The sequence below is a fragment of the Bos indicus genome, chromosome 26 (assembly GCF_029378745.1).
Source record: "Bos indicus isolate NIAB-ARS_2022 breed Sahiwal x Tharparkar chromosome 26, NIAB-ARS_B.indTharparkar_mat_pri_1.0, whole genome shotgun sequence".
In the NCBI taxonomy this organism is placed as follows: domain Eukaryota; kingdom Metazoa; phylum Chordata; class Mammalia; order Artiodactyla; family Bovidae; genus Bos; species Bos indicus.
Window position 1 is genome coordinate 15,356,865 of NC_091785.1, and position 21,941 is coordinate 15,378,805.

The 21,941-nt window shown below is 43.3% G+C and overlaps 1 protein-coding gene across 1 annotated transcript in view; it reads left to right on the plus strand.

The window, feature by feature from the left end:
- Window positions 1-14,909: 14,909 nt before the first annotated feature.
- Window positions 14,910-21,941, plus strand: part of PLCE1 (phospholipase C epsilon 1) — a 376,762-nt gene continuing 369,730 nt past the window's right edge. The window contains exon 1 of the mRNA XM_019953110.2: window positions 14,910-15,104. The gene's annotated coding sequence lies outside the window, so the exon portion shown is untranslated. The remainder of the gene's footprint in view (window positions 15,105-21,941) is intronic.

The following is a 21,941-nucleotide window of genomic DNA, read 5'->3' on the forward strand; positions in this document are numbered from 1 at the left end:
TGTCACTCTCGCTCCTTTGTCACAGATTAACTCAATGGCATCACAGTAACCTTAAAGTACTGAAGATTGCTTAACTTTCCACCAGTGTGGACATTTACAACTTAAAATTCCACCAATACAACATAAAAGCACGCACTTTATAAATCTTAGTTTTAAAAATGGGTCTTCTTTCTCCGAAATCAAAATAGGAAAATGTGTGGTTGTGTGGTTCATGTAAACGATGACACGGTGACTCTCTGGAGGAGTTTTACCCAGTAGATGTGACAGCAGATCTGTGGCAGAAACCGTCTGATCCAAGGCTTAAACACAGAGCATCCTGAGAAAATAGTGTAGAAAGATGATTAGTGCATAGCTGGATGAAAGAAGTAGAGAATAAGGCTGACAAGACAGGAAGGTGATGGTGATGGAGGGCCTTGAATGCCAGGGTGAACAGTAAATGAATTGCAAGGCCATAGGCTTTAGAGACCCACAGCCTGGGTGTGAATATTTGGCCTCATACTAAGTAAAACAGTGGCATTCAAATTTTTCTAAATATGACACACAGTAAGAAAAATGGTTTATGTTTTGTTCCAGCACAAACACACTCTCACTCACTAACACACATACTCATACACATATAGTCTTGAATTGAAGGTTATGAAACAAGTCTGTTTTCTATGTCTGTCTCTATTGCTTCCCTACTAATAGTTTCATTGGTACCATCTTTCTGGATTCCGTTTGTGTGTTAAAATACAATATTTGTTTTTCTCTTTCTGACTTATTTCACTCGTACAACAGGCTCTAGGTTCATCCACCTCACTGCTGCTGGGGCTGCTAAGTCGCGTCAGTCGTGTCTGACTCTGTGAGACCCCATAGACGGCAGCCCACCAGGCTCCCCTGTCCCTGGGATTCTCCAGGCAAGAACACTGGAGTGGGTTGCCATTTCCTTCTCCAATGCATGAAAGTGAAAAGTGAAAGTGAAGTCACTCAGTCGCATCCACCTCACTAGAACTGACTCAAATGTATTCCTTTTTACAGCTGAGTAATATTCCATAGTGTATACATGTAACCACAACCTATTTATCCATGCATCTGTCGATGGACATCTAGGTTGTTTCCATGTCCAAGCTTAAATAGTGCTGCAACGAACACTGGGGGACATGCATCTTTTTCAATTATGATTTTCTTAGGATATATGTGCAATAGTGGGATTGCTAAGTCACATGGTAGAGACACAGACATAGAGAACAGAATTGTGGACACAGTGGGGTAAGGAGAGGGTAGGACAAATCGAGAGAGTAGCACTGAAACATATATATTACCATATGTAAAATAGCTAGCTAGTGAGAAGCTGCTGTATAACACAGGGAACTCAGCCCAGTACTCTGTAACAACCCTAAAGGGGTGGGATGGGGTGGCAGATGGAAAGCAGGATTTAGAGGGAGAGGACATGTGTATACACGTGGCTGACTCACGTTGTATGACAGAAACCAACACAGCATTGTGAGGCAATTATTCTCCAATTAAAAATAAATTAAAAGAATGTTAAATCACAAAAAGGTTAATGAAACAGCTCCTACCCTTAATATGCATGATGTCTTCTGATGTTTTCTCTTCTATTTTATCTCATTTCTTAAAGCTGCTAGCCATAGCCATTAAATTGAGTTAATGACCCATTAATGAGCAGCATCCTATAGCTGAACTAGAGAAAAATTACTTCATATCTTTGAACTTTAGATCCTTACTATGAAGAGGAGATGATGCCAGTATTATAGAGTTGGGGATTAAAAAAGACATAGTATGTAAAGCACCTAATACGGTGATTGATACATAGCACATACTCAATACGTAGCAGTTGAAAATAGTTTTGCAATTAACTGATGGAGGTGGAGAGAAATATTTTGAGGAGTTAAAGATTTCTGGAAATTTTAAGTCTAGTGACCAGGAAAGACTGTGCAGTGACAACAATTAGGAAAGAAGATGGGATAAGGCTGACAGGGAGATACCTAAGGTTTTGTTGCATGGCTTCAGTTGTGCTTTCATTTCTGACTATAAAAATCATACCTGCTCAATATACAGTTTGGTTTTAGATTTTGCTTATAATACTTTAACTCTCAAAAGTTTAAAATATTTATGTATTTTATTTATTTTTAAAAAAATTATTATTATTATTATTATTTTTACTTTACAATATTGTACTGGTTTTGCCATACATCAACATGCATCCGCCAAGGGTGTACATGTGTTCCCCATCCTGAACCCCCCTCCCACCTCCCTCCCCATACCATCCCTCTGGGTCATCCCAGTGCACCAGCCCCAAGCTTCCTGTATCCTGCATTGAACCTGGACTGGCGATTCGTTTTTTATATTGATATTGTACATGTTTTAATGCCATTCTCCCAAATCATCCTCCCCCTCCCTCTCCCACAGAGTTCAAAAGACTGTTCTATACATCTGTGTCTCTTTTGCTGTCTCCCATACAGGGTTGTCGTTATCATCAAGCTGTGGTACATATACACAATGGAGTATTACTCAGCCATTAAAAAGAATACATTTGAATCAGTTCTAATGAGGTGGATGAAACTGGAGCCTATTATACAGAGTGAAGTAAGCCAGAAAGAAAAACACCAATACAGTATACTAATGCATATATATGGAATTTAGAAAGATGGTAAAATATTTATGTATTTTAAATGTTCATTACAATTCCTTTCAATGCTTTTAGACTTAGAAAGCACTTTCCCACAATTGGACAAGCAAAATATTCACCTCCATTTTATTTTACTTCCCTATGTTAATGATTTCACTGCAATGTTCAGTTATTAATTCTCCTGAAATGTACTTGATATGTATGTGAGGTGAGGTTCTTACTTGATAGTTTTCCAAATAGCCAGTCAATTTTCCTAAGGCATTGTTTAATAAACCATCCCTTTCATAGTGGCTTATCACATTTATCTTAATATTTATTATACCTATGTATATTATATATATGCACGTATGTCTTTTGGGGCTATCTTCAAATCCATCTTTTCTATCATTTTGTTCAGTTTATACTTGTGCTTATACTATTTATTCTTTCTTTTAGTGGTATTGAGAAATTTTTCAAGCTCAGGAAGTACAGAAAGTAATAAACACTATGTAACCATCTTTCAGAATCAACAAATATTATTATATTTGTTTCATATATCTTTTAAACTAATAAATCTTATTTTTTAGAGCAATTTTAGGTTCATAGCAAAACTGAACAGGAAGTACAGAGGGTTCCCCTAAACACGCTGTCCCCCCACACGCACACCGCCTTCTGCATTATCAACATGCTGCCCCAGAGGAGTACATTTGTTAATTGATGACTCGTATTGATACATCATTATTGCTCAAAGTCCACAGTTTACATTAGGGTTCGCCTTTGGAACTGTACATTCTATGTCTCTTGATAAACATACGAGGACATGTATTCACCACTGTAGTATCATGTGGAATAGTTCAGCTGCCCTAAAAGTCCTCTGTGCCCCAACTCTTCATCCCTTCCTCCCACCTAACCTCTGGCAAACACTGATCTTGTTACTGCTTTCACAACTTGCCTTTTGCAGAATGTCATATATTAATAGCTGGAATCACACAGCATGTAGTCTTTTCAGGTTGGCTTCTTTCACTTAGTAATGTGCATTTAAGGTTCCTTCAAATCTTTTCGTGGCTTGATAGTTCATTTCTTTTTAGCACTAAAACACATCTCTTTGTCTGACTATACCACAGGTTATTTATCCATTCACTTATTGAAAATATCTTGGCTATTATCAAGTTTTCTTAACTACGAATAAAGATTCTATAAACATTGATGTGCAGGTTTTTATGTGGACATAAGTTCTCATTTTATTTTGGTATACACCAAGGAGTCCAGTGAGTTTCCCTGGTGGCTCAATGGTAAAAAAATCCACCTGCCAATGCAGGAGACTCAGGTTCGATCCCAGGGTTGGGATGATCCCCTGGAGAAGGAAATGGCAATCCACTCCAGTATTCTTGCCTGGGAAATTCTATGGACAGAGGAGCCTGGTGTGCTGTATATAGTCCATGGGGTTGCAAAAGAGTCGGACATGACTGAGCAACTAAGCAACAACAGGAAATCCAGTTGCTGGATTACATGATAAGAGTATGGTTAGTTTTATAAGCAGAGAAGGCAATGGCACCCCACTCCAGTACTCTTGCCTGGAAAATCCCATGGACGGAGGAGCCTGGTGGGCTGCAGTCCATGGGGCCACTAAGAGTCGGACATGACTGAGCGACTTCACTTTCACTTTTCACTTTCCTGCATTGGAGAAGGAAATGGCAACCCACTCCAGTGTTCTTGCCTGGAGAATCCCAGGGACAGGGGAGCCTGGTGGGCTGCCGTCTATGGGGTCACACAGAGTCGGACATGACTGAAGTGACTTAGCAGCAGCAGCAGCAGTTTTATAAGAACTGCCAAACTATCTTCCAAAGTGGCTACACTATTTTGCAATTCTAGTAGCAGTGTTTGAGAGTTTCTGTTGCTCCGCATACTCACCAACATTTGGTACTGTCAATGCTTGGGGTTTTGACACTCTAATAGGTGTGTAGTGGTGTCGCGTTGTTTTAATTCGTAATTCCCTAATGATATAAGATGTTGAGCATTTTTTCATACAGTTACTTGCCAACTGTATTTCTTCTTTGGCAAGGCATCTGTTCAGGCCTTTTGCCCATTTTTCAATTGGGTTGTTCATTTCTTATTGCTGCATTTTATCTTTATAAAATATCTTTATCTATTTATCTGGCGGGGCCAGGTCTTTGTTGCAGTCTGCTGGATCTTTGGCTGCAGCACTGAACTCTTAGTTGTGGCATGTGGGATCTAGTTCCCTGACCAGGGATTGAACTCTGACCCGCTGTGTTGGGAGCATGGAGTCTTAGCCACTAGACCACCAGTTCAGTTCAGTTCAGTCGCTCAGTCGTGTCTGACTCTTTGCCACCCCATGGACCACAGGATGCCAGGCCTCCCTGTTCATTACCAATTCCCGCAGCTTGCTCAAACTCATGTCCATCGAGTTGGTGATGCTGTCCAACCATCTCATCCTCTGTCATCTCCTTCTCCTCCTGCCTTCAGTCTTTCCCAGCATCAGGGTCTTTTCCAATGAGACAGCTCTTTGCATCAGGTGGCTGAAGTATTGGAGCTTCAACTTCAGCTTCAGTCCTTCCAATGAATATTCAGGACTGATTTCCTTTAAGGAACCACCACGGAAGTCTCTTAGTGAGTTTTCAAAACTCTCTGTATATTTTGGATAATAGTCCTTTAGCAGATGTGTCTTTTGCAAATATTTTCTCCCAATCTGCGGCTGTCTTCTCATCATCTTGACAGTGTGTTTTGCAGAGAAGTTTTTAATTTTAATAAAGTCCAGTTTCAGATATTTTTAGAAATCAAAAATATTACAGATATAATTGAAATGATTTTTATACCCTTCTCTTTCAGTTCCTTACCTGTCTAGAGGCAAATCCCTACCATGAAGTTCATGTGCACACATCTTATCCATGTTTTCAATACTTGCATTTCACATATTCCCATAAACCAGATATTATCTTATTTTGTTTGTTTTTCAAATTTACAGCAATGCTATCATACTGTAAAGGTCATTCTGCAATTTTTCTTTTTCACTCAAAATTATATTTTTGAGATATACCCATGTTTAAATTCACAAATCTAATTTATTCACATAAGCTATTGTACAGCATTTGGTCACGAGTAAACAAAAACAAATGTGTTAGTGCATTCACCAACAAACATTCATATATTCAGTTCAGTTCAGTTCAGTTGCTCAGTCATGTCTGACTCTTTGTGACACGTGTCCGACCCCATGAATCGCAGCACGCCAGGCCTGCTTGTCCATCACCAACTCCCGGAGTTCACTCAAACTCACGTCCATCGAGTCGTTGATGCCATCCAGCCATCTCATCCTCTGTCGTCCCCTTCTTCTCCTGCCTCCAATCCCTCCCAGCATCAGAGTCTTTTCCAATGAGTCAACTCTTCACATGAGGTGGCCAAAGTACTGGAGTTTCAGCTTTAGCATCATTCCTTCCAAAGAAAACCCAGGGCTGATCTCCTTCACAATGGACTGGTTGGATCTCCTTGCAGTCCAAGGGACTCTCAAGAGTCTTCTCCAACACCACAGTTCAAAAGCATCAGTTCTTTGGCGCTCAGCCTTCTTCACAGTCCAACTCTCACATCCATACATGACCACTGGAAAAACCATAGCCTTGACTAGACGAACCTTTGTTGGCAAAGTAATGTCTCTGCTTTTGAATATGCTATCTAGGTTGGTCATAATTTTCCTTCCAAGGAGTAAGTGTCTTTTAATTTCATGGCTGCAGTCACCATCTGCAGTGATTTTGGAGCCCCCACAAATAAAGTCAGCCACTGTTTCCACTGTTTCCCCATCTACTTCCCATGAAGTGATGGGACCAGATGCCATGATCTTTGTTTTCTGAATGTTGAGCTTTAAGCCAACATATATTCAGGCTTGTTTCAATTTATTTTGGTAATTAACAACAAGCTGCAAAGAAATTATAGTATGTCTTTATGTATATATGAAGAACTTTCTCTGTATAGACACAGATGTGAAACTGGAGTAGATGTTGTCTAATGACTCTTAAAAGAGGTTGTACTCATTTATAGTCTCAGCAACAGTATAATTCTAACATTTATTCTTGCCAGACTTTAAAACTTTTCAGGTCAAGTAGCTGAGATAGCTTTTTTTTTTATGTAAAAAGTATCTCATTTTAAAATATTTTTATTTTTTTCCAGATTATAAATACGGTTTATATTTTCTATAAATTACCTACTCATAGCATTTGCCCATTTTCTATTTTTCTTGCTGATTTCAAGACAGTCTTTAAAAGACACTAATGATTTATTGGTTATTATGTTGCAACTTTTTTCCTTCAATCTTCAGATTTTGTTTTGACTTTGTTAAAGAGGCCTGTGGTTGTATGTATGGGCATCATTTGTGGCTCAGTGGTAAAGAATCCTCCTGTGATGCAGGAGACGCAGGAGACTTACGTTCTATCCCTGGGTTGAGAAGATCCCCATGGAGAAGGAAATTGCAACCCTCTTCAGTATTCTTGCCTGGAGAATCCCATGGACAGAGGAGCCTGGAGGGCTACAATTCATACGATCACAGAGTCGAACATGACTGAATCGACTTAGCACATGGTTACACAGGGTATATGATTAAAGCCAAATTTACCGATTTTCTCTTACTCCTTAGCTTTTACAAGAACCTCATCAAAGAACTCCTTTTCTACTCTGAGACCACAGAGAACTTATCCTATAATTTTGTCTAAAAGTTTCTATATTTGGTAGAGTACATCCCTTTCCTTCACTGTTTCAGAGTCATCTTGGCTCTTGCATAGTCCTTTAGATACCCAGGAACCTACTTTTACACGATACACATCATCTAAAAGAAGTAAATTAGGATTGGCCTCATGCATGAAGATACCTGAAGCAGGCATGCATGCCCTGTCACTAAGTCGTGTTTGACTCTTTTTCGACCCCATGAACTGTAACCCGCCAGGCTCCTCTGTCCGTGGGATTTCCCAGGCAAGAATACTGGCGTGGGTTGCTGTTTCCTTCTCCAGGGGCTCTTCTGTACCCAGGGATGCAACTCGGAACCTCCTGCAGTGGCAGGCAGATTCTTTTGCACTGAGCCACAAGGGAAGCCCTCAGCTCCGGATTAAACAGAGTTAAATGGTTATTTATTTGGGATTTCTCATAATTTTTAGTATGTCACTGTGAATTGTAAACCTCCAGCATTTTAAAATATATTTGCCCACAGAGACTCTTTACACTGATTAAATATTAGCAGGTGAAAATACCATACTAAAACCTTTTTGTGTATGGATTCATTGATAAGTACTCCATTAAATTATACACTTGATGACAGTAGAGATTATGTCAATCCTTCCCAGTCACTGTTGTTTTCCTAGTACCTTATACAATTCCTACACTAAAAGTCACTCAGTAAACATTTAATCAATTCATTACCTACTTTCACTTTTTTTTTCATTGATTATTGTGTTAGTATTCTCAGTTATAAGTAACAGAAACTAACTTAGGCAAGAAAGCAATCTACCAAAAGGAATTTGAGTAACTTGCAGAATTGTTGAGAGCTGGAGAGTTAGCCTCAAAACTAGGCTTCCAAGAATAATGCCCCAAATAATTTCCCAGGCCCTGGAAGCCATAAGTTAGCACCATTGCCAGGAACTCAACGTTTCAGGAATCCCATCTGCCACCAGCACTGAAGCCGCCTTGGCACCACCTTTCAAGCTTTACAGATGCCCCCAAAAGTTTAGTTTGTTTGCTCTCACTGTTGCCAGCAAAATGTATTCTGTATAGAATTTCTGTCTTCAAATTGTTCACTTTTGAATCTAGTTCTCTCACGCATATGCCTGACTGATGATGCCGCCCCTGGTCACTGCCCCAGCTGCAATGGAGGCTGGAGCAAACATGGTCTACAGCTAATAACTTGGGAAAACAAGAATTGTAAGGAAGAAATTTTCGAACCCAGCAATGGTGTTCCAAAGGAAACAAAGACTTTTCTACTTCTTGGATCAATTGTGGTAATATGATTTCTCAGAATATTATCAATTTAAGGCAGATTTTAAAAAATTGATTAGCTTAAACTTTATCATGGTCTTCCCAGGTGGCACTAGTGGTAAAGAATCCATCTGCCAGTGCAGGAGATGCAAGAGATAGGGGTTCGATCCCTGGAGTAGGAAACGGCAAATGACTCCAGTATCCTTGCCTGGAGAATTCCATGGACAGAGGAGCCTGGTGGGCTACAGTCCACAGGTTGCAGAGGCAGACACAACTGGGCACAGCACAGCAACAGCAACAAACTTTATCATGGTATTCTTTTATAATTGAAAGTATCACATATCTGTTATAGTGTTCTGTTTCCCTTTTATAATTTTGTTTGTGTTTTTATTCTTGATTATGTTTTACAGAAGTGTTAACTGTGTTTTAATGCTCCCCTCAAAGGCATTTTACATTTTCCAAAAAACCAGCTCTTAGATTTAACTTCTAGTTGGTTAGGCTTTCATTTTTACTTTATTTTTTATTTTTCTTGGAATTGCTTTTGGCATTTTTTTTTAACATTTGAATTCTCACTTCATATATTTTTATACTTTCTTGTTTAATAATAAAAACATTTAAAGATGCACATTTGCATTTAATTACTGACTTAGCCACCTCTCATAAATTTAGATTATATAATATTCTTATTTTGTCATATTCTAAGAAATCTACAATTATCATTTGTATTTCTTATGTGTTTAGAAGAACATGGTTTAACTGTTGAGCAGTTGATGTTTTTGGTTTAAAATATTTAATATTAATTTCTAGTTTTCTTGCATTTTAGTCAGAGAATATAGCTCATATATTTCCTGGAATTTCTTGAGATTTTCTTGGCCCATTATTGTAAATGTCCATGGCACTCGGAAGAGAAGATATCTATTCTCTATGCGCAGGTTTTAAATGTTGTTAAAAGTAATTTAGACTCTGTTTTCCCAACTTTCTTCATTATATTAGTAAAATCTATACTTAAGTAATGAATAAAATCAGGCCTAGAGAACGGTTATAAAAATACGTCACACAAACAAGCCATGTTAGTGAGAGAGACAGTGTTTGAGAGAAAAGAGAAGAGATCGAAAGGATACGGGAAGGGCTGGGAGAGCAGAAGGAAAGGTAGGCAGAGGAGAAAGGAAGAGTCAGAGGAGCAACTCGGACTTTAGAGAAAGTACAGTTGCTCAGGAGGGCAAGTGTGGAGCACATTTTACACACTCAGAGCTATGGCTGACGGAAATGTTCTTTTATACACTGCTCGCAACGTCTTTGTCAGGGTTAGACAGCTAGCACAGGGTGGGAAGCTGCCCCAAGAACATAAGAATGAAGAAAAAGAAGTGCCAGCCTAAAAGAAACAAGTGGAGGATGGATATTAGGGGGAAATAAGCAGTGTCTTCCACCCTCCCTCGCTTCCTATAGCCTTTACTCCAGTAAAGAAGTAAAGAAGTCTTACCTGAGACATTCTATTTAAAATTGCAATCCTCTCCAAGCTCTGCCACACTCTTTTTTTCTTTGCTTTACTTTTCTCAAGCATTCATCACCTTCTACTATACTACATGCTTTTCTTTTCTTTTTTTTTTTTGCAATATAAATACATTTATTTATTTCTTGAAAGTGAAAGTGAAGTCGCTCAGTCGTGTCCGACTCTTTGCGACCCCATGGACTGTAGCCCACCAGGTTCCACTGTCCATGGGATTTCCAGGCAAGAATACTGGAGTGGGTTGCCATTTCCTTCTCCATATGCTTTACTTTTTACATAGCTCATTGTCTATGGATACCAGAGTATAAGCACCATGAAAGCCGGGATTTTGCTGACTATTGTGTTCACTGTTTATATCTCTGGCATACAATGCTTGACAAATAGTAGGTGCTCCATACATTGGCATATTGCAAATGCATATTGCATATCAAAATATACTGATATTTTTGCATAAAAGAATCAAAGAACAGCACAATGGTAAATAATTAGAGCCGCTATTATCATCATTATAATTTCTGGCAGAAGGAGTGGTGAGAATGATGATTGCTAATAAAAGGATCTGGGAGAGCTGGCAGATAGTAACATGCTAACATTAATGCAGGAGGAGTGACAGAGAAACCAAAGAATGAGCTTGCAGTGGGGCTTGCACAGTTAATAAGCATCAAGATACCAGTTGGAGAATCAGTGAACAAATTAATAGCCAGTGAAAACCTGCTCCATGTCATCTACTCTCCACAGGTGACCAGTCTGATGATTTATGGACAATTCATAGCACTTGGGATCACCCAGGAGCCATGGCCATTTTCCTAATGACTTACTTCAACTAAATTTGTAGAAAAGATGATTTTTTTCAAAAGACTATTATTTCCTTTGAACTCCACAACCATACCAGAGTTCTCTTCAACATTTTGGCCACTTAGAATGATATGAAACCTTAAAACCTACCTCTCGAGAAGTCTCTTGCCCCAAAGTCTATGCTTTGGGATTCCAGGACAGTTAATTTTTTTTTTAATTGTGCTTTTATAATTTTTATTTATGGCTCCTTGAGATGATTTGAGCTACCCCTACCTTTTATGGATAGCAACTGAACCAGATATTACAATGAGATTCCAGAATATTTCAAGGGAAAAAAAAAATGGATGGACTTTCTGTCAAAACACCAAGACATTTGCAATATTCAAAGGAGATCACAATTTTTAAATACCATACATATACATGAAAATTAAGTTCTGAGTTTTATTTCTTTAAGTGCTTCACATAGATTAACTCACTTAGTCCTCACAACCACCATGCAGGGTAGGTATAGTTTACAAAAGAGGACAATGAGGCACGAAGAGGTAAGTAACGTGCTCAAGGGCTCACTCACACCTGGGAGTGGATTAAGGTTATCAACTCAAGTGGACCCACATGGGTCTGTGCCCCTAATATTGGCCATGTTGAGAGACAGATCTCCCCCACCCTCACTCCTGTCACCCCTCAGAAGTAGAGCTACCCACTGCTCTAACATGCTGGTATTTCTGCCAACCTTGAACCGCTTTAGTACTTCTACCCTCACATATGAGAAAACTCCAGCAAACTTGTTTTGGGCTCTGTGGCCATTCTCTGAATGCACTAGCATATTTGCAGACAGCTGGTAAACCCCGTACAGTCTGATGCATTGACTTAGAATGAGAGGAAAGGGTGATTCCTAAACTCGGGGCCGCCTTGTTCCTTCAGTTCTTCCTTGGCTTCCAAAGCTGACCCAAAAGTCTGTTGGCAAATTCCTCTGCTTAGCAATTAGCTGCTGCTGCTGCTAAGTTGCTTCAGTCGTGTCCGACTCTGTGCGACCCCATAGACGGCAGCCCACCAGGCTCCCCTGTCCCTGGGATTCTCCAGGCAAGAACACTGGAGTGGGTTGCCATGTCCTTCTCCAATGCATGAAAGTGAAAAGGGAAAGTGAAGTCACTCAGTCGTGTCCGACTCTTAGGGACCCCATGGACTGCAGCCTACCAGGCTCCTCTGTCCATGGGATTTTCCAGGCAAGTGTACTGGAGTGCGGTGCCATTGCCTACTGTTGAACAAAGATCAATACGTTTGTCAGTTGTGCCTGTGCAGTTCCCAGCCTTAAGGTTTGTTTATAAATGGGTTAACTGATGGCTGGCTTGTTGAGTGTGGCAAAGGGCCAATCTTTTCTTCTGAATATGTGCAGTAGGGGGACTGTAGCCTTCCACTGGCAGCAACAACCATGAAGTCAGAGACACCCCCCTCCACATAAAAAATTACAGGATGTGAGAGGAAGAAAGTGGGGACACGATTCCATTTCTTAAAATGATTTTACAACTTACATTTCCTAGCCCAACGTTTACAACTTAATCAATTTCCATCAAATGGAGACCATTAGGTAACAAGTTCAAAAGAGATGTGTACTTTCTTCTGGAATTCCAAACAAAGATGCACTACATTTAAATAGCTTCCACAGCAATATTTCTTGGGGCTTTTGTTTTTGTTGTTGTTTTTGACTATGCAAAATGGTCTTGTATACAAAGATGCATAACTCAGTTGATTGAAACTGAATTTTCCATGGAAACTGTCCAGTGCTCCCCCAATTCACAAGCACTTTATCTGACTGTCTTTCTTCCTCCAGATAATGGCTGGCAGCAACCCACAGTGTGGAGGTTATACGCTGTACTTTTGAAAAAGTCTTGAATGGAGCCATTGTTCCCCTGAGATGGTCTGTGTGTTTCACTGAACAGAGAGCAGGGTGTAAAAAAGGCACCTTGTGTGCAACTGTTGGCGAGGTTGGGGAGTGAATTAAAATCTCCAGAAAGTCTGGGCAGTGCTGTTCAGAGGAGCAATGAACCCTCTGGAAGCACTGTTAGCTCAGACATTCCAATGCGGTGAGGCAGCCTCAGGGACACGGCTCCCTCCAGTCTCATTTAGAGAGGGATGGAGGGGGCGAGCAAAGGACATTGATCTGGACCTGATCTCTTTGCAAAAAATTGGGGAAGGGCTTTTCGAGGAATGGGGGCTTATTGATTATCACACTCAGATAACTTTCCTGCCTAACGGACCTAGACTTTCCTTGGTTTCTAATAGTGAAGTGACTCATTTGGAGGATCCATGTTAACTGCTTGTGCATCTATCAGTTTGCAACAATCTAATTCCTGTGTGCCTATTTTTTCAAAAAAACCAGACAAGCCTTTGAGGGCTCCAGGTGATTAATGATGTTTGATATTACTAATTCATTAAATGCATTATAAAACCACAATCCAAAACTGTATATTGAATAAAAAGCCTACCTTGTGTATTGTCAATAATGCTTCCTTTTTCCTGGAGCCTCATTCACCTCCTCAGGACCGTGCAGGCACAGGGGTTGGGGTCAGTGACTATTTCCTATTCCTCTCGTGCTAAAATCTCAAGCTTTTCATGAACAAAAACTTTCCTCCGTCTTCTGCAGAGGTCTTTCCACAACCAGCTCTCAAGGAAGGAGGTAATGTTGATTTTCATTAAAATCCTAGTGGTGAGAAAACAGCAAAACAGTGTAAGGACCCAGGCTGACATACTTTTCTTAAAGGCGGAATTCTTCGGTACACCCTCCTGTGCATTCTTTGCTCCAACTCCTCCTGTGCCTGGAAGCTCAAAGGATGGGAGGCCACTTTTAACAGTGACCTGAAAGAAGGGGTCAAACTTGAGCAAGAGGAAATATGTGGGAGGAGGTGGGACCCTTCCAGGTAGAGGTGCAGAGTGGGAGAAACACCATGTCCCACGTAACGGGGAGTTAGTCTGGAAGGCAGGTGGGGGCCGATGAAGGTTTCTGCACAGGTTAAAGTTGCAGAAGAGGAAGGACCACATGGCTGCGGTGTGAGGGAGTACAAGGAGTGGACAGACGGGAGGGGTAGGGGCCACAGGAACTGAGCTTGACTGAATGCAGGAGGAGGGGTCATACCTACGGAACGTGTTGGTCCATTAATAGGTAAAGAGGGAGAGGTATTTAGGGGAGGTGGGGTGTGATAATTCGATTTTTCTCCAGGTCTCTGGCTCTCTTGACTGCGAGTTGGGTATAAAAACCACCTCAACGGCCAGGGTGCAGAGGCTGCAGTTTCTGGCAGCGCTGAACACCTCCTGCTTGCTTCGGCAACGAAAGACACTAGATTTGGAGTCCACAGACCTGGATGTCACTATTTGGATGGTCACTAAACTCCGTAGCCTGGCACAGCACTGGGCACACTGTGGTGCTCAATAATAAATCGTTGTTGGATGAATGACGGAACACATTGGAGACTCGGTGCTGCCCTTACAGAGTAACCTTGGTCAAGTAATTTAACCTTCAAGAGCCTCAGTTTCCGTGTGTGTGTGTCGAGCAGGGACGGTGCCTGGCTGAAGGTGTGAGACTATAAATTCCCGCGGCCTGAGTTGGACCGAGTTTCGGCTCTCCGGCCAGAGCCGGGCGACCCCGCCGCACTCTCTCCAGCTCCCACTGTGGCCCGGACGCCGGGCGGCCTTGGGAGGCCGGGCGGGGGTCGCCGGGCCGACGTCCAGGGCCAGGGTGGCGGCCGGGTCCGCCCCTCGCGCCTGCCTTCTCCGCGCGGCCCGCGGCCCGGGGGCGGGCCCGTCTCAGGCCTCTCCCCCCGGCCGCCCGGCGGCCCGCGGCGGCGCTCGCGGCCTCTCACCCGGGGCGGGCGAGTTCTGGGAAAGCCCGGCCCAGGGCGGGGGCCCCGCTGCCGCCCGCGCCGCCGTCAGGGCAGCGCGCAGAACTCGGCGGGCGCGGAGCGAGGTAGCGGCGCCGGGCGGGGGCGCACGGGGCGGCGCGGGGCCGGACGGGCGGCGGGGGCGGCAGACCCCCGAGCGGGAGCGGCGGCGGCGCGCCCCGGCTGTGCCTCCCGGGCTCTGCCTCCCGGGCACTTGCCCGGCTCTGCGCGCTCCTGGCATCCGCTCCGCCGCTGACACACAGTAGCGGGGACACCCGACGCCGTTAGCGACAGGCACGTTCCAGAAGGACGCTGCAACTTGGGGACTCCGGCGCGCCCGGCCAGCAGAGGAAAGGTGAGGAGGAGACTCTGGAGCTCGGTTCCCGAGGCGTGGAGAAGGGGAGAGAGGGGCTTGTAATCTCTGAACCAGTCAGTAGAGCCGCCGAGGGCAGCCAACCTCACCCAGTTGTACCTGGAGGGAGAGTGTCCCTCTCCCGCCCCATCTCCAGGGGAAAACTGAGGCAGGCGACTCCCGAGGGGACGAGAGCCAGCCTCACATGGGCTGGAGGACACCCTGGTAGGGCTTCCTTCGCCCCTTCAAATGTCTGCCTTGGGTCTCCACTGCATTTTGTGTGTGCAGCACAAAGATGAAAAATATAAACTCTTTCCGAGGCGGTCGGTCCCTAAGCGACAGTATTTCAAGGAAAAGTGCTCAAGAGATTGTTCCTGGAGAGATTAGCTACATCAAGTCCTAGAAAATACAATTTTGGACCTGGGGCTCACTTTCACTGGCCACTAGACACATGGCTGCGTCTTTTTTCTTAAAGTCCTCTAGTGCTGTGATAATGAATAACCTAGAAGGAAAAGTCCTCCATTGTGGCTGATGTTAAATGCACAGTGTAAATTTATGGTCCCCCCCCCCCCGCCCCCCTTGCCTTGTATTTAAGTCATGAGACAATTGGTACAACTGACTCAACTAATTATTCATTAGTAAGAGAGATGATGGTAAGAGAGATCCATCATCCATCATCCAAAGATTTAGCAGCATCATTTTAAAGAGGGAGCACCCTCAATAGATGTTAAGTAGGAGTCACTTGATGGAAAAGTTTTATTTCCACATGGTTCTTAATTGGGGTTGCATCATGCAAAATTTGCCACTAGGTCATTTAGATCCCTGCAGGATTAGTGCATTTCTTGTGTTTCTGCTAAGAATCCCTGGTAGGGATAGGGTGGGGTCCCTGTCAGAATGGGCACAGCCAAGGCCTGGGGTGCTGTAACCTGCCAGGAAGAATTTTTGAGAGCCTGTCTTGGGAGGTGGATTTAGGTGACCCCGTAGATGCACTTACAGGGCCCAGTTGGCCCTGGGGGAGAAGGGGTGGTCGACTATCTCTGGATGCTGTATCCAGGCATATCTTCACAGATGCTTTCTGAAGAATACCTGGGGTGTTGTAGTCTAAAACATCCTTTGCTCTTCCTGAGTGCCCTTTCTGCTCCATGTCATCACTCTAAATCCTAACCAGTTTTGTTGCTGCCATAAGACCTTCCCTCACACCCCAGTCCCAAATAGTCGGCTCTCTCAGGCTCTGATGCCTGCAGCATTTTACCTTCCTGGCTTTTTCTCCGCTCAGCATTCTTTGAGAAGTATTTATGTAGATGTTTCCTTTTCCCTACTGAAGGACTTCACTGTGGCTTTCTTGGCACACTGCTTGCACCTAGAAGCCTCTCTGGAAATAGTGCTATGGCTTTGGTTCTTCAATACAAATCTCTGTTTTGGAGAAGAGGATTCAGAGAAGAGCATAATGTTTACCATTCAAATTGTCCTCCACTTACAACCCCACTGGGGAAATTTTCCTTATAGCCAGGATGCATAGTAATCATCTTTGGTCTAAGCCTGGGGACCAAGTAAGAGCTGGAGGGGACTGTCTTCCAGTCCTTCTAGTAAAATAAGCTCCTTGGATATGCGCCAAGGTTGACCTGTGTCATTAAAAATTCCATGCTCCAGTGGGTTGTGGTGAAGCTAGATTCCACTGAAGGTGGTTGGTTTTCTTTTGCTATTTGCAGCCATTCTAAGTTACAGTCTTCTCTGGGCTTTTGTTGTATACTTTAAACAATTCATTTAATGTACAATTTGTTACCTAAAAATTTTTAAATGAATAATGGAAAGTTGAAAAGAATTGTGCTTGCTGTTTTTCCAAGCAGAAAGCAGGGAATGTTTCCCATGCCTGGGTGAGAGGGGATATTTGCACAGAGTGAGGCTGCTTTGCACCTGTGTGTTGGCAGTCCCTGCCATACCACACCTGGGTGGCAATCAGCCTATGTAGGATAACAGTTGCTTCAGCCTGGGCTCCTGCTTTCTTTGCCTGGTGTCACTGTGCTTGAGGGAAGAAGAGGTCTGGGGGAGCACAACAATATAGAGCTTTGAGTTTGAAGGAGTAGCATAGCAGAGGAGAGGAGAGAAAAAGCAGTAACAGCTTTTAGTGTGAACTGGTATGATCCAGGGGCTTTCCTCTAGATGCTTGGTTAAGATCTTGGCCCTTAGCAGGTGGAAATTTGGTTGGGGAGAGTGAGGGCAGGTGACTGGGGAGCCTGGTACTCCTGGAGAAGGCTGAGGGGTATTGATGGAGGCTTAGGGAAGCGTGTGGCCCAATTATGTGGGGTTTCCTATGGAGCTGGAGATGGGGAAGTGGGGAGTCGAGAAGGAAGAAGACGATATCAAGGATGCACTTTGTGAATGGCTAGCTACAGGGTCTAGAAAGGAAGAGAAAACCCTCTTCAGCATCATGTGGTCTTCTCTTCTCCCAGGGTGCAGGACTAGGGCTTGTTTTTTTTTTTTTTTTATAAGTCAAGTGCTATAATTCATCTATATAGGTTTTCATGAGCCAGATTGGAACCCGGCCCTCTATAGCTGTGCTGTCCAGTCAGGGTAGCTACAAGTCACATAGGGCTATTTACATTTAACTTTGAATAAGTTAAAATTAAATGAGATTAGTCACATTTCAAGCACTTAATTGTCACATGTTGCTAGTTGCTACCATACTGGAGAATGAAGATATATAATATGTCCATCATCTTAGATATCTGCCCTGGGATATTCATAATGACTACTAATCTCCCAAGTACTAATTTCCAAGTCAAATTTAGTCATAAATTAACAATTTCCTAGTCATAGCCCCCTACTAAGTCTACTTAGATAAAAATAATAGTAACAGTTGTTGTTGCTAACACTGCATTCTAAGTACTTTATATTTGTCAGTTCATTTAATCCTAACAACAGCATTAGGTGCTAAATGCCAGAGACCTGTTATCCCTTACCTGCAATTCCAAAATTAAAAAAAAAAACTCTCAAAACCGGTTTTCATGTTTGGCTACAAAATTTGGTCTGAAATGACGTGAGGTTCTTTTGGTCTTAATTTTTCTCACCTGTTAAGAAGTATATATACATTTTTTATTTTGGAAATGATGGACATGTTTGCTATAGATCTCACCTACAGCATTATTTAATATATGACATATGTACTGTTTTGCCATTACCAAAGCCAAAAATCTTCTGATTTTGTATAAGGACATATAGACTTCTATTTTTATGCCCCCTCTGAAGACAGGAAAACCGAGGAACTAAAAGGTTAGGTAACATACATGAAGTCAGAGCAAGAAAGTGCCAGGGCCAGGATTCAGTCAGAGCTGGCTGGCTCCAGACTCTGTTCCCTTGACCACTATGCTTTCCTGTATCAACTCTTAGTTAGGTTCATCACCAAAAACAAACAACTGGCTCTTTTTTGGTGGGGTGAAACCAAATAACTTGAACTTGGCTCATTAGAAAATTACAGATAGGGCTATGGCTAAATTGTTTAGCAACTGAGGTTTTGGAACGCTACGGCTAGTTAAACCACCATAATTGGCATGCTTAGCAAGTGTTTAGCTTACCCTTTCCCACTTTAGCTAATCACAGTTGGTTTCGAGCCATTCTCCGTGAAAAGAACTGATAGGAAAAGAAGCTGCTCATTGTGGCTGTTGGTAAGACTGCTGGACCCTTGTTGGAACCTGTGGCACATGGTTCTCATAGCAGTTGTGGGACAGACGCTAGGGCGAGGTTTGGTCCTGGTGTATACCGACTGTTGTGCTGTGGGTGTGACCATTCTGGTGGCCAGCCGGGGTTCTGAAACTTCCTGGTAGGGCTTTGGAGGATCTGAGTCAATCTGACTTGGTTGGAATTCTCTCCCGGAGAGACTATGAGGTTCTCTCTTCTTTGGGGGAGGTTGACTAGAATCACAGGGTTGGCCTGGGGTCAGGAACCGACTTTTCACTTTCCCTCTTTAGCTGGTCCCTTCGTGGCTTTTTTGTTCAAGTCTGCATTTGAAGAAACTCTTTAGTAACCCCAAGCTTTCTCCTTTGAGTATAAGAAAATATTCTGAAGCTCTACCATCTGTGTGGACCTTATAGCCTAGGGTCTGCAGGACCCCTGTCTCTCTGTGTCTCTCATGGCATAGCCTTCAACGTCCTAGTGGTCATGGTGCCTCCAGTTATAGTAGCTTAAGGTATAGGGCAAGGCGCTCTTGGTCAAATACTCTAGAATCAAAATGACCTGGTTTTACATAAGCTTTGTCATCTACTAGCTGTACAGCTTTAGATGAGAAGTTAACCTTTCTGTAAGATAGTAATTTTATGAAGTTGCTCAGAGACCTAGGGCTTCCCTGATGGCTCAGCAGGGAAGAATATGCCTGCAGTGCAGAAGACGCAGGAGACACAGGTGTGATCCCTGGGTTGGGAAGATCCTCTGGAAGAGGACATGGCCACCCACTCTAGTATTCTTGCCTGGAAAATCCCATGGACAGAGGAGCCTGGCGGGCTACAGTAGCGTCGCACAGAGTTGGATACAACTGAACTCTCACATGTCGTGCATTTGAGACCTCAGTAAGATAAAGTACCTAAAGCGCTTTGCATAGTGCCAGGCACATAGTCAGTGTTCAAAACATTAGCTACTAATGTTATTGTCTTTTCCATCTTGGTCTTCCTAAGTCTTGCCAGTCTGCAACTTTAGGCTTAGGAAAAATATGTCTAGTACATTGAATAATGCCAGTGATCCTGTGAATTGTCCAAGTCTTAATCCCCATAACCTATACACATGTTTCTTAACAGGACAAAAGGAACTTTGCCGATGTTTTTAAAGATTTTGAGATGAGGGGATTATGCTAGATTACCTGAGTGGGCTCAACCTAGTCAAGAGGGTTCTTATAAGAGGGAGGCAAGAGGATCACAGAGTCCCTCATAGAAGGTCGGACTAATGTAAGAAAGGGGTCAGGAGCCAAGGGATTTAGGCTGCCTCGAGATGCTGGGCCTCCAGAAGGAAAACAGCCCTGCCAACCCACCTGAGACTTCTGGCCTCCAGAGCTGAAGATAACAAATCTGTATTGTTTACACCACATTTGAGGCCATTTGTCACAGTAGTAATAGGAAACTAACAAGAGTGTGGAAGAGAAAAAAGAAAGTAGTCAAGAGGGAAAGGAAAGCTGTCAAAGTAAGAGAGCAATAAGAGCCAGCATTTAGTTTGAACTTTGCTTGGGACTTGTTTTGACTACCCTACGTGTATTATCTGTCACCCTCATTACAACCTTCTGAGGTAGGTACTTTTATTACCTATATATCATGGAAGGGGATGCTCAGGCTCTGAGAAGATAGGTAACTTACCCAAGTTTACACAGCTAGTATGGGGTGGTGGTTTAGTCACTAAGTCGTGTGCGGCTCTTGTGACCCCGTGGACTCTAGCCCGCCAGGCTCGTCTGTTCGTGGGATTTCCCAGGCAAGGTTACTGGAGTGGGTTGCCATTTCCTTCTCCAGGAGTTCTTCCCAACCCAGGGATGGAACCCAGGTCTCTTGCACTGCAGGCAAATTCTTTACCAACTGAGCCATCAGGGAAGCCCTAGTAAGGGTAGAGCTGGGATTAAATCCACAGTCTGGGACTCTCTTTACTTTGCTGGGGATATAATTGCTTTATAATGTTGTGTTAGTTTTCTGCTGCACAGTGAAGTGAATCAAGTATATATGTATTCATATATCCCCTCCTTCTTCGACCTATCTCCCACTGCCCCCATTCCCTGTGTCCCACCCATTCCATCTATCTAGGGTTCCCCAAAGCAGGCATTTCTGTATCTGCTAAGGCTGACAGTGCCAGCCACTGAGTGGTATGTTACTGTAAGGAAGGAAAAAGCAATATTTGAATAGGGGAGAAGGAGTGTGTTATAGCCCCATCACACTGAAAAAAAAAAAAAAAAGAAAATGGGTATCGAAGCCCTTGGTAAGTTCTTGCCCTGTCTGTCTCTTGTAATGTGTGTGGACAGCTTGAAGCCAGAGGACGCCGGCTCTGGGAGCAGTCCCTGTGCTGGCCTCCTCCTCGGCTTCCCACCTCTGTTCCTCCAGCAGCCCCGCTCGCTCACCACAGACCGCTGGCCCTGGCGCCCGCTTGGCTCGGCTTCCCACCTCTGCCTGTTTATTGGATTTGCCTTATTCCTGACTCTCTGCTCCAGCCCTGAATTCCACCTTTTCCTGGCCCCTCAAATGCTCAAACTTGAGATGGTTCGTGTTGGAGCCAGGATGGTGAGGTACCTCTGGGACTGCTGGGGGGTGCGTGGTGGTGATTTCTCCTTTTCCTCTGGGTTAGTCGCCTGTTATTGACTTTCTAGCTGTGCTTCTTTTGCTTCTCAAGCTCATAATTCAGAGTGATACTGGTTTTCCAGTTGTGTCACAGGAGGGTTGGAGCCTCTGCCAGTTAAAGGAGATGGTGGAAGAGGAAGATCTCAACTCTTCATCCCATTTTGCCCACAGCCCCACTCTTACTCATTTTATTTAGATAGCGAGGTCCTGCCTCAGATATGGCAGGTAAGCGCACGTCTATGCTAGAGAGACAGGAGTTTGAGAAGGTCTAAAGCCCGTGTTAAGGCACACTAGGTGTGACCTTAGCCCAGAGACTTGGATGTGCAGGAAATAGAACTCTGCTGTGCTTTGTCTAATAGTCTTTTACAAGATGAGGATCTGGAGCCAGGTTGCTTAGATGTGTTTACTTGGCTCCGCTATTTATGTCCAATCTGTGTGATCTTGTGCAAAATACTTGTTCTACTGGGGCCTAAAGTTCCTCATTTACTGAATGGGAGGGGTGACAGATAGTAGCATCTGGGCCTCGCTGGTGGCCTAGTCATAA